General features: G+C 46.3%; 1 pseudogene; it reads right to left on the bottom strand.

Moving 5' to 3' along the window:
* Positions 1-3,835: 3,835 nt before the first annotated feature.
* Positions 3,836-6,057, bottom strand: LOC112656361 (fructose-bisphosphate aldolase A-like; annotated as a pseudogene).
* Between the last annotated feature and the right edge of the window lie 3,710 nt (positions 6,058-9,767).

The raw sequence follows: 9,767 nt of genomic DNA, 5'->3' as shown, positions 1-9,767 counted from the left end.
AATTCCACACTTCATTTTTGGGGTATATTTTTAGTTTATTACTAAAGCAGAATATTCTGTTAAAAAATGACCAGAAGTGTGTTGTTTGTTGAATTTTCACAAACTGGGCCCTGGGTAATGAAGAAGAGAACCTGTCCTGCTCTTCTGCTTTTCCCCCACATCACTAATCACCACTCACCCAACTTTGAGCAACACAGATTGATTTTGTTTCATTATCAAACTCTTTAAACTCTTTAAAATGGGGACAAAAAAACAATCATCTTAGGGCTGTTGAGACCATTCATTTACCCACTAAAAGTGCCAACCTTGTACACATGTCTTTGCCACGAACACGACAGATAAAATCTCTCATGGGTGTAATTAATAAGTGCACGTTAAAACCAAGCACTTGGCACACCTGCTTATCAGCCTCCTGGCAGCAGAGACGTGAGGACAGGTGTCACAGCTGGAGCAAGGGGCCCAACAGACAGCGGGTGCAAGGGACCAGTACACCACCTGCTGGATCAGAGGCGCAGAGGCGTGCACACGTGGCCACAGCTGGAGCCGGCTAACAGCTCTGTGCTTTATCTTTCTATTCTTGGGCAGAGCACACATAGGCCAGAATGGAACAATGCTGGGCGTCACCAGTGTGTGGTTGCTGTAAGCATGACACGGCTGGCTGGCAGCTTACGGCAAGCATGGTAACTTGATTATTCTGTCTTTCTATCTATGATGAATATTGTTCGTTCTGTTATATATTCTTTTTAGTCTACTTATCTTCAGCATGCCTTTCAGATTGCCAACTTACTTACTATCTATATTTAATATATCCTATTAGTTTTGTCTATATGTTGTGGGTGGCTTTCTTATGCACAGCTATACTTAATGCTCAGGAGTTTCATCCATCCTGCCTATCTTTCTTGTTTTCTGTAGCAGAAGTGACTATTATAAAATAATATAGCAAATACACAATACAATACTTGACAGACAGCTTTGGTCTCTATCGAAGACATTCCCAGCACTCACAACCACATACCAGAGGTTTGGAGAGAACAAAGCACCTTCATATTGTCCTGAAATCATCTCCCCAGGCAGGGGATTCAGTCATGACTTGCACAGAAGAGTCACAGAACGCTATCAGATGTGCAAGTAAGGACGAGCACATGTGTAACCGGGCTTCGATACTACTGTCTTATGTTTGAAATTTATTGAAATTGGGAATATACATACATGGGGAGGTTAGTTCTTACAATGCGATATTCTTCTGAAAAGTGCTACCATCACAATATCTCATGCATATGATTGTACTTCTGTGTCCTTCAGTAATGCCAGGAAAAGAGCTGTCTGTGTTATGTGAGTAGTAGAGTCCTACCACGTCCTTGCTCCCCCAACTCCACCTTTTCTATTTCCATTGACATGTGCACTTTTTGTTCTTTCTGTATGAGTCCATTCAAATGGAGCACGAATTTATTTGAGCAGATTTATATTGATGTTACTCTCTTTAAAGAAAGGAAAGGGTACGGCTGGGTGGCTCAGTGGTTGAGCATCTGCCTTCAGCTCAGAGCGTGATCCCGAAGTCTCAAGTCCCTGCATGGAGCCTGCTTCTCCCTCTGCCTGTGTCTCTGCCTCTCTCTGTGTATCTCTCATGAATGAATAAATAAAATCTTTTAAAAATGAAAGAAAAAGAAAAAGAAAAGAAAGAAAGAAAGAAAGAAAGAAAGAAAGAAAGAAAGAAAGAAAGAAGAAAGAAAGAAAGAGAGAAAAGGGAAAAGGGAAAAGGGAAAAGGGGGCATCTGGGTGGCTCTGCTGGGTGTCTGCCTTTGGCCCCAGTCTTGGTTTCGGGGTCTGGGATCGAGCCTCACATGGGGCTCCCTGCTTAGCAGGGAGTCTGCTTCTCTCTCTCCCTCTGCCTGCTGCTAACACCTAATTGTGCGCACTCTCTCTCTGTCACATAAATAAAATATTTTTTAAAAAAGAAAGAGGGGGGGCAGCCCAGGTAGCTCAGTGGTTTAGTGCCGCCTTCAGCCCAGGGCATGATCCTGGAGACCCAGGATGGAGTCCCACAGTCGGGCTCCTGTGCATGGAGCCTGCTTCTCCCTCTGCCTGTGTCTCTACCTCTCTGTCTCTCTGTTTCTCATGAATAAATAAATGAAATCTATTTAAAAAAACAAAAAAGTAAAAAAGAGGGAAGAAAAAGAAAAAGAAAGAAAGAAAAGAAAGAAAGAAAGAAAGAAGAAAGAAAAAGAAAGAAAGAAGAAAGAAAGAAAGAAAGAAAGAAAGAAAGAAGAAAGAAAGAAGAAGAAAGCAAGAAGAAAGAAAGAAGAAAGAAAGAAAGAAAGAAGAAAGAAAGAAAGAAAGAAAGAAAGAAGAAAGAAAGAAAGAAAGAAAGAAAGAAAGAAAGAAAGAAAGAAAGAAAGAAAGAAAGAAAGAAAGAAAGAAAAGAAGAGGAATAAACTGCTAGAGAGCTCTGATACATATTTTGTCACCCAAAAATAAAGCCCTAAGCATCCCAGAGATGTAGCATTGATCCGCTCAGTTGCCCCGTGTGGCCACGAGATGGCGCCATGGACCACGAAGACTCCACCGCGGAGTCCGGCCGTGCCTCGGGCTGGAGCTGGCTGCGCAGGGGGCAGGGGTAGACGGAGAGGCGGGGAGCCTGAAGGGACAGGACGGGATGGTGACCTCGAGGAAGGCTGAGAGCGTGGAGGGAGTGCAGAGAGTAGAGGTCAAGAACGCAGACTGCGGGATCAAATAGCTGTTTCCAAAAAAAAAAAAAAATAGCTGTTTCCCACCCCCTACCTCCCCCACCCGGCTCTGCCAGTGCACTTTAGTTTTCTAAAAACTAGCCCAGTGCACTTTAGTTTTCTTTTTCTTTTAAGATTTTATTTATTTATTTATTCATAGAGACAGAGAGAGAGAGAGAGAGAGGCAGAGTCACAGGCAGAGGGAGAAGCAGGCTCCATGCAGGGAGCCCGACGCGGGACTCGATCCCGGGACCCCAGGATCACGCCCTGGGCTGCAGGCTACAGGCTGCAGGCGGCGCTAAACCGCGGAGCCACCCGGGCTGCCCGGGCACTTTAGTTTTCTTAATGAGAAATAAGAGGACCTGCTGGTGGGGCACCTGGCTGGCCCTCGGGAGAGCCTGCCACGCTTGATCTTGGGGCTGGGAGGTTAAGCCCCACAGTGGGAGTGGAGTTTACTTAAAAAAAAAAAAAAAAACCAGTGAGAATTTACATACACAAAAAAGTTTTTTTTTTTAAGTTTGTTTTTTTAAAACAGATTTTATTTATTTGAGGAAGAGAGAGAGGGAGAGAGGGAGAAAAAGAGAGTGAGAGGAGGGGGGTAGACTCTCCGTGAAGCAGGGAGCCTGATGTGGGGCTCCATTCCAGGACCCTGGGATCAGGACCTGAGCCAAAAAGAGATGCTTTAACTGAATGATCCACCCAGACATTCCAAAGTTTTGAGTTTTTTTTTAATTGGTCATTTAAATTGTTTTTTTAATTTGATTATAGTTGACATATGATGTTACCTAAGTTTCATGTGTATACAACATTGTGAATCAACTTCTCAGTAGGAAATCAGAGAGAGGGACTCCTGGGTGGCTCAGTGGTGGAGCTTCTGCCTTGGCCCAGGGCATGATCCTGGGGACCTGAGATCGAGTCCCGCATCGGGCTCCCTGCATGGAGCCTGCTTCTCCCTCTGCCTGTGTCTCTGCCTCTCTCGCTCTCTCTCTCTGTCTCTCATGAATAAATAAAATATTCAAAAAATAAATAAAAAGACTGATGAATCACTGAACTCTACCACTGAAGCTAATAATATACTCTGTTAACTAATTAAAAATTTTAAAAACCTTCTCTACACCTTATGCCATGTGACCATGCAACACTATTCCAATATCATCGATGATATTCCGTGTGCTGTACCTTTTGTTCCCATGACTCACACATTCCATAACGGGAAGCCTGTCTCTCCTCCTCCCCTTCTCCCATTGTGTCCATTCCCCGACCCATTCCCCACTAGCAACCATTAGTTTGTTCTCTGGACTCATGAATCGGATTCTGCTCCATGAAGGACTCTTTAACTCAATTATCTCTAACACTTCTCATCTGTGGGAAGGGGAAATGGAAGGCGTGATCTGTTGAACTGATTTATCTGAGCCCCCTCACTGGATCCCCCCTTCCCAGGTCTCTCCCCATCTGTCCGCAGTGCTGCAGGAACAAGTTATGCCAGGGCTGCCAGGGCAAAGTGCTCATTCCCCAGAAACTGCCCACAAAGCTTGGGACTGGTTTGCTCTCCTCTCCCCAACCAAAATACCGCTGGCTAACACATCTTAAGGAGAACAGTGTGTGTGTGTGTGTGTGTGTGTGTGTGTGTGTGTGTGTGTCTGTGCTTGAGGGAGGTTGGTTCAGGTTAAATGGTTTAACGATTTGTTTATTTGGGATGAAGAGGAAGGAAAAGGTCAAAGAAAAGGAAGTTCATGAATCCTACTCAGCATGACACTGCTTTTTCTTCTTTAATTTCTTCCTTTCTTTACATATGTGTAGAAAAGCAAAACAGCAACTGGCTTCACAGCGTGGATCATTTTATAGATCCCTTTCATATTTGCTTCCCCCTTAAATAGTTGTTTATTGGCAGTGGGCTGGAAAGAGCAACGGAGTTAGCATATACAGACACCACCACACACCAATGTCACACAGGAGGCTAAAGTGATGGGAAAGAGCAGCCTGGAGCCCCAGGTGAGGCCCTCTCTTCAAGAGTGAGGGGGGGCGCTGGGGTGTTGAGGGGGCAGCCTTAGAACACCTCCGCTTAGTAGGCATGGTTAGAGATGAAGAGGGACTCGCTGGCTGCAGCCCCAGCCTGACCACTTGGGGTGTACTTGTCCTTGACAGGCGAGGCTGTTGGCCAGGGCTCGCTTGATATACTGCTCCTGGGCAGCCTTCAGGTTCTCCTTCTTTCCACCCCAAGCCTTCAGGGCAGAAGCCTGTAGGGCTCGGCCATTGGAGAAGGTCAGGGCCCATGGCTTCAGCAGGAGGCACTTGTTGATGGCATTGAGGTTGATGGATGCCTCCTCCTCACTCTGGCCTCATGGTGGAAAGGTGATGCCAGGAACGGGGGTTGGGGTTGGGGGGTGGGGGGTGGGAGGGGGGTGCCACTGTGCGGGCAGTGCTGTGACAGTTGCCATGGCAATCTCCTCATGAGAATATTTATGGTGCAGGCGTGGCCTGGGGTTATCATATTGGGCTTCAGCAAAGTGCCTTCCAGGTAGATCTGAGTGCGGTGGTCACTCAGAGCCTTGTAGAAGGTGCAGCCAGCACCTTCTCGGTTACATACTGACAGCGCTTCAGGTCATGGTCCCCATCGGGAGGATCTCGGGCTCCACAATGGGCACGATGCCATTCTGCTGGCAGATGCTGGCATAATGGGCCAGAACGTTGGCATTTTCCATGATGGCAAGGGCTGAGGGGGTGTGCTCCCCGATTTTCGGCACCGGTGCCACTTGGCAAAGCCAGCCCTGTCCTTCTTGTACTGGGCACAGCGCTCAGCCAGCCCGTCCAGCCCTTGGGGGGTTGTCTCGCCATTTGTTCCTGCCAGGGGTACGACACCTTTGGCCACCTTGATGCCTACACCACCACCTTGGATTTGATAACTTGGGGGAAGGGACGCCCATCGTCGGTCTTCTGGTACAGTGTCTGGTGGAAGAGGCTGACGCCCCCAGTGCAGGGGTTTACACCGTGGTGGGCGGTCAGCAGCAGCTGGGGGTGGAAGCGCGGCCTCCCCTCCGGGTTCTCAGGCCCATGGACCGCAGCCGCTTGGCGATGCTCCCAGTGGGCTCATCTGCAGCCAGGACGCCCTTGGCGGAGCCACGATGCCGTGAGCGATGTCAGAAAGCTCCTTCTCCTGCTCCGGGGTCAGCGCTGGCCATCGGTAGGGCATGTTGCCAGTGAGTTCCTGGCACGGGAGGGGGCGGGTGTGCAGGGTGCGAGCAGACTGCCCTTTCATATTTTAAAATTAATTTGTGGGGGCACCTGGACGGCTCAGTGGTTGAGCATCTGCCTTTGGTTCAGGTAGTGATCCCGGGGTCCTGGGATCAAGTCCAGCCTCAGGGTTTCTAAGGTAAGCCTGCTTCTCTCTCTGCCTATGTCTCTGCCCCTCTCTCTGTGTCTCTCATGAATAAATAAATAAAATCTTACAAAATACATATACTAAAAAATTTTAAAGTAAATTAATTTTTAAATACTTGAATTTCCATTAACAATTGAATAGTATCATAGGCTGTAAGAATGATAAAAAATAGGGATCCCTGGGTGGCGCAGCGGTTTGGCCCCTGCCTTTGGCCCAGGGCACGATCCTGGAGACCCGGGATCGAGTCCCACATCGGGCTCCCGGTGCATGGAGCCTGCTTCTCCCTCTGCCTGTGTCTCTGCCTCTCTCTCTCTCTCTCTCTGTGACTATCATAAATAAATAAAAAATAAAAAATAAAAAAAAGAATGATAAAAAATAGAGACTCATAAAAAAAGAGACTCCTAAGAAAAACTAATCCTGGCTATCATTTGGTTGACATTCTAATATGTCATTCATTTTGAATGAAAGCTATGATTTCATTTGTGCGGTTTACAAATATAAAGAAGTAACAATTTTTATACATCAAGATGCTTTTTTACTCAATTGTAAATACAACAGTACCAACTAGACTGCTCCACACTGTCTTGTCTGCTGAAGGCAGAAGAAAAGTAGTATCAAATTGCAGTCACCAGGGCATCTGCAGGCTCAGTGGTTGAGCGTCTGCCTTCGGCTCAGGGCGTAATCCCTAGGTCCTAGGATCCAGCTGCACATCCAGCTCTCTGCTGGGCAGGGAACCTGCTTCTCCCTGTGCTTCTGCCTGCTGCTCCCTCCCTACTTGTGCTCTCTCTTTCTGTGTGTCAAATAAATAAATAAATAAATAAATAAATAAATAAATAATTAAATAAAATAAAACAAAACACACACACAAAACAAAAACCAAGGGCCCCTGGGTGGCTCCTTCAGCTCCCTGGGGTCATCATCTCAGGATCCTATGATCCTGCCTCACATTAGGCTCCCTGCTCAGTGGGGAGTCTGCTTCTTCCTCTCCCTCTCCCTCTGCCTCTCCCTACCCGCCCCCCAGCTCATGTTCTTCTCAAATAAATTCATAAAAAATCTTTACAAAAAATAAACATACATACATACATACATACATAAAAAGCAAAACAAAAAAAAAACAAACTGCAGTTGTGGAGGCCAAGAAAATTAAGGCCATTCCACCTCAAGTTCAGCATTAGCACAAGTACAGCCATCCCAGGCCCCTGTGAATAAGAGCTGAACTGCCCTTGAAAGCCCCATATCAGAATAAGAACACAGCTTAACGCCTGTGGCAGGAAGTCCCATATCAGAACGAGGACAGAGCTTAACGCCCTTGAAAGCCCCATATCAGGATGAGAACAGAGCTTAAGAAATTCCTCCACCCCTTCTGGAGGTCCCCTAGACCAGCCCATAAAAACCCAGCTGGAACCCACCTCGGGGTCCAAGTCCCTGCTCCCCTGTGTCGGGTATAGTTGAACCCAAGCTCGAGCTTGTTAATAAACCCTCGAGTACTTGCATTGGTGTCGGCTCCTTGGTGGTTTCTCGGATTCGCAATCTTGGGCACAACAGCAGTCATTTGTGTAGAAAGAAAATGAATATGCCCCATATGCCTCTTCTACACTTCATCGTCATCTTAGAGGCTACTCTGGGTTTTGTTCGAGAGTTACCTGGCAGACGGTTAGATGATGAGAACCCCACTCTCTAGTTTGACTTAGACCCTGGGGGATACCGGAGCCAGAATCCCAAGACACCTGCTGGGGTGGGAGTGAGCCCCCAGAGCACTGGGAAAGCCCAGAACGACTTCCTCTCCCTTCCAATCCAGCACACCCAGAATACCCGTCTTAAAGAGTGAGTCCAATGAAAACTACACCTTTAATGCACAGCTGTGTTTATAGGTCTTTGTGTGTGTGTGTGTGTGTGTGTGTGTGTGTTCAAAATGTTTTTGAATAAAGCACAGTGTGTAATCCTTTCTTCCTTCAAATCACAAATTCAAAATAGTGACATTGTAAGCTCTTCAAATTCTGGCCAAAACAGATCTCTTGGGGTTTTCAAAATTCACAATGGTGAAGCAAAGCAGAAGTCTTCTCTTTTTGAGAATGCTGTTGTAATTCTGGGGGCACAAAATGATAGCAGCCCAGATTAGGCGGTAGTGAGAGGCAGAGAGGCAAGAAATAGTTTGTAGGTAGAAACCTTGGGGCTTGGAAATGGACTAGAAAAGGCAGGGGAGAAAAGAAAGTATCTATACTGATTACAGCGGATCTGGAGCAGGTATTGGGCACGGGGAAGTGCCATGCAGTGCCATGAGGAAGAAAGGCAGAGAATGCTTTAGAGGGGGAAGTCAAGGACTCAGATTTGGACCTAAGAAGCTTGACATGATTTCTGCCGGGTCCCAGTGAGCAGATAAGTGATCAGTGGGACATAAACACGTAGAGCTCAGAAAAGATGTCAGGGCTTCCTTCTGAAGAGGGAATCTAGAAAGATAAGGGAAAATTAGGAGAGGGTCTTGTCATGGAAACGTGGAGAAGAGAGTGCTTCCATGAGCCCAGTGGGGAATGGCATCTGGCGCCGTGAAGAGGCCAACATAGGAGGATGGAAAACCATCTACTGGATTTAGAACATGGAGGTCCCTGGTGAGCTCTGCAAACCTGGGCTGTGTGGCCTTAGGAGGTGAAGACAGAAAAAAATAAAGGAGGTGAAGACAGTGAATGACTCAATGTTGAAGGAGTAAAGTTAAGGGTAGACAATTTTTTGAAAATGCTTTTCTGGAAAAAGCAGCAGATACAAGGCAATGACCATAGGTGCTGAGGGCTTAAAAGAGTTTGTTTTGAAGGTCACTTGGGTGGTTCAGTGGTTGAGCATCTGCCTTTGGCTTAGGGTGTGATCCTAGGGTCCTGGGATCGAGTCCCTGCATGGGGCTCCCTGCATGGAGTCTGCTTCTCCTGCCTGTGTCTCTGCCTCTCTCTGTGTCTCTCATGAACAAATACATAAAATCTAAAAAAAAAAAAAAGAAAAAAGTTTGGTTTTGTATATTAATTGAAATATAATTGACATATAATTGTATTAGTGAAGGTGGACAACAAAATTATTTGATACGTGTATATATTGCAAAATGATCACCACAATAAGTCTCATTAACCTCCATCACCACCACTCACAGTGACACATTTATTTCTAGAGGTAAGAGTTTTAAGATCTACTCTCTTAGCAACCTTCAAATATATAGCACTGTATTTTTAAAAATACTTATTCATTTATTCATGAGAGACACAGACTGAGAGAGGCAGAGACACAAGCAGAGGAAGAAGCAGGCTCCATGCAGGGAGACTGATGTGAGACTCGATCCCAGGACTCCAGGATCACACCCTGGGCCAAAGGCAAGCGCTCAACCGCTGAGCCACGCAGGCGTCCCCAGTACGGTGTTATTAATCGTAGTCATTATGCCTTACTTTACATTCTCAGGATTTGCCTATCTCAATACAGGAAGTTGGTAGCTTTTGACCCCCTCACCATTTCTCGCACTCCCACCCTCTGCCTTGGGCAACCACCAACCTGTTCTTTGTATCTATGAGATTAGGGGTTTTTTAAGATTCCACATATAACTGAGACCCTACAGTATTTGTCTTTCTCTGTCTGATTTATTTCACTTAGCACCATCCCTCTAGGTCCATATTTTCGTTTTTAAGATGAGA

The sequence above is a fragment of the Canis lupus genome, chromosome 22 (genome assembly GCF_003254725.2).
Source record: "Canis lupus dingo isolate Sandy chromosome 22, ASM325472v2, whole genome shotgun sequence".
NCBI lineage: Eukaryota > Metazoa > Chordata > Mammalia > Carnivora > Canidae > Canis > Canis lupus.
The sequence above is the reverse complement of the archived record's forward strand: the minus strand, read 5'-3'. Positions and strand labels throughout refer to the sequence as shown.